The sequence below is a fragment of the Callospermophilus lateralis genome, unplaced genomic scaffold, assembly GCF_048772815.1.
Source record: "Callospermophilus lateralis isolate mCalLat2 unplaced genomic scaffold, mCalLat2.hap1 Scaffold_199, whole genome shotgun sequence".
Lineage (NCBI taxonomy): Eukaryota > Metazoa > Chordata > Mammalia > Rodentia > Sciuridae > Callospermophilus > Callospermophilus lateralis.
Genome location: NW_027512988.1, coordinates 2,096,927 through 2,100,254, shown reverse-complemented (window position 1 = coordinate 2,100,254; position 3,328 = coordinate 2,096,927). Strand labels below are relative to the sequence as shown.

At 32.6% G+C, this 3,328-nt stretch overlaps 1 pseudogene; it reads right to left on the bottom strand.

Moving 5' to 3' along the window:
* Positions 1-819: 819 nt before the first annotated feature.
* On the bottom strand, positions 820-1,791 carry LOC143389446 (lymphokine-activated killer T-cell-originated protein kinase pseudogene; annotated as a pseudogene).
* Positions 1,792-3,328: the final 1,537 nt, after the last annotated feature.

Here is a 3,328-nt window from a genome sequence, read left to right as displayed (position 1 = left end):
TTGCCTTCTTACACTCACAAGAACCTACAGAGGCAATGATTAATAGTGTAATTAAATATACTTGAATTATTTCTGAACTCAGAGAAAGCACTTGACATTTAATCATTAGATATGTAACAGTAGAATTTTTATTTTTTATTTTTTTTTCAGTATGAAAACTATCCTTTATTTTGTATTGCCCTACTTGAGTTCTATTATTTTTATACAATCTTGATTAATAAATAAAAACTAAAAAAGGGATCAGTACAGAAAATACATTAAGTAAATTAAAGTAAACAACTAAGACTGGGGAGATCCAAGACAGCAAGACAAGCCAAAGAATCAAACTACCCAAGGAGTTTTCTATTGAGTCATTTTTTTTCTTCAAGTTCTAGTGACCACTTAATAAGTACATCAGCCAAAAAACTAGAAGCAAATGCAGGCTTTTGCACTGTATAAAGTGCTAATTTTAATAGATTCATAAAAAGAAAATATGTAACAATGATCATTAGTAAAAGTTATGGTCATCCAATTCAAATTAATATTAGACAGTTTACAACATTTATTGCTAGTGTTTTAGCTCTATATAAGCAACATTTAAGGAACTGCAGAGCTAGTTTTTTAAACTTCACAGAAAATCCAGTATAATACTGAGTGCTTATCATGCAAAAAAATAGCCTTAAGAAGTAATTCAAATGTTAACAGTACTATGGTCCTACAATAGGCCTCTTTCAGAGACTAGTAACTGTGTAGATCATCATAGTGACTATATAAATGTATCCAAATAAACAGAACAGTTATAGACACAAACCACACATGGTGAGGTGGTCATGAACATGGTCACTGGCCATCTAGTTCTAAAGCTTCAACAATGTGTGCAGCAGAGGAACGATCTTTAGGATCTTCATTAGTGCATACAGAGAATAGTTCAATTACTTTCTGGAAGGATTCATCCAGTTCTTCCATATTAATAGGTAGCCTGGTTCCCAAAGCTGTATAATATGCCTCATCATTGAAGTCACCTTCATCAAAAGCTTAATCTTCATCATCATCATCATCATAAAAATTAAAGTGTGGAATAGATAAAGTCATCATTTCCCACAGAGTAAGGCCATATGCAAATATGTCTGCCTTATCAGTAATAATACCATTTTCCTCCAAAGCTTCCTTGGGCTTTCATGGCTCAGTACCAATGTAACAGGCCTCAGGATCAGTCACAGTCATATTTTCATCCAATGGTAGAGAGACTCCTACATCACAGATTTTAATTGTTTAAAAATCACCTTTAATTACAACATTTGAGGACTTTATATCTCCATGAAGCAGTTTCTTTTCTTGGTGCAAATTCTTTAGCCCTCTTGCCATGTTCAAAGCAACCTTCAAAATTACAGCTGCTGGAAAGGCATCCTGGCTGTCTTTATTTTGTTCCTCTGTTAAATCATTTAGAGACTTTTCACCTCCATACTCCATAGCAAGGAACAGACTGCCATCACTGGCTTCAGTAAAAGCATGATAACCTACAATGTTTGGATGATGAAGGCTTTTCAAAATCTTAGCTTCATCAATCAGTCTCTTTTGGTATATACTCCGATAATCATCACTGCAGATGGGATTAATCTTTTTCACAGCCCAAAGAGAATGAGACAAACCTCTTGGAAATCTTTTCATTAGGTAAACATTTACCCCAGTCCCAAAGTCAAGCTTCTGCATAAATGGAGAGGCAAGGATAGTTATATATGGAGTTGAACATAACACAGATTTCCTTTTTTCAGATAATTTGCTTGGTGTCTTGAAATTATCAGTTCCTTCCATTGAAACAACCACTCTAGGTCAGGTAGCTCTCCAATCCGCACCAGCATTGCTCACCTTCGGCCCTAGAATTTTTATATATAACCTTTATCATCTTAAAGAAGTCCTCTTCTGGGGCTGGAGTCTTAACTCAGTGGTGAAGCTACAAAAGAAAAGCCTCGCATGCATGAAGCACTGGGTTCCATCCTCAGCACCACATAAAAATAAATAAATCAAATAAAGGAAATTGTGTCCATCTACTAAAAAATAAAAAAAAAATAAAAATAAAAAAGTTTTCTCCTATCCCCAATTTGCTGAGTTTTCTTATGAACTAGTGGCTAACTTAATTGGAGGTCTTTTTGTATTTGTTGAGATGGTCCTATGGTTTTCACCTTTATTATGTTGATAAGATGAATAATACTGATTAACTTTCAAAGTTTAAACCAATTTTTACTTCTGAAAAAAAGCCAAATTTGGTCATAATATATTATTCTTTGTATTTATTCTGTGGATTTAACTATCTAATACTTTGTTTTAATTTTTGTACATATGTTCATAAGTCTTATAATTTTCTCTTCTTGGAATGTCTTTGTCATATTTTTGTGTCAGGGTTATGATAGCTTCAAAATGAGCTAGGAAAAAAATTGTTCTCTTTATTCCTTAAAAGAAATTGGGTAGGACTGATAATTATTTATTTCTTAAATATTTTGATGAAATTACCTTTCTGAAAGACATCAGACTTGAAATTTTCTTTGGGGATAAATTATAGATTTAATATGTTCAACAGTGATTCCGATTTTATGATTTTCCTTTGATCAACTAGATAACTTGGGTTTTATTAAAAATTATTTTGCATAGTTTGTCAAATTTATCTGTATAAAATTGTTTAAAATATCTCTCTATTCTCTTTTATGTCTGTAGGACCTATATAGTTTTATTTCCCTTTAATTCTGATATTAGTAATTTATATTGACTATTGTGAATTGTGCTGCTATTAACTTGGTTATGCATACATCACTGTAGCATGATGACGTCAGTTCTTCAGGATAAATACTGAGGAGTGGTACAGCTGGGTGATACAGTGGTTCCATGCCTAACTTTTTAAGGAAACTCCATACTGATTTTCATATTGGTTGTACAATCTAACATGCCACCAAGAGTGTAAAAGTGTTCCTTTTTCTCCACATCCTCTCCAGCATTTTTATTGTTTGTATTGTTGATGACTGCCATTCTGACTGGTGTGAGATGAAATCTCAGTATAGTTTTGGTTTGGATTTCCCTAATTGCTAATGATGTTGAACATTTTTTAATATCTTTGTTGGCCATTTGTATTTCTTCTTTTGAGAAGTGTCTGTTTAATTCATTTGCCCACTTATTAATTGGGTTATTTGATTTTTTTTGGTGTAAAGTTTTTTGAGTTCTTTATATATTCTGTAACTTAATCCTCTGTCAGTAGAATAGGCTAACAAAGATTTTCTTCCATTCTGTTGGTTTCCCTTCACATTCTTGTTTCCTTTGCTATGCATAAGCTTTTTAATTTGATGTCATCCCATTTACTACT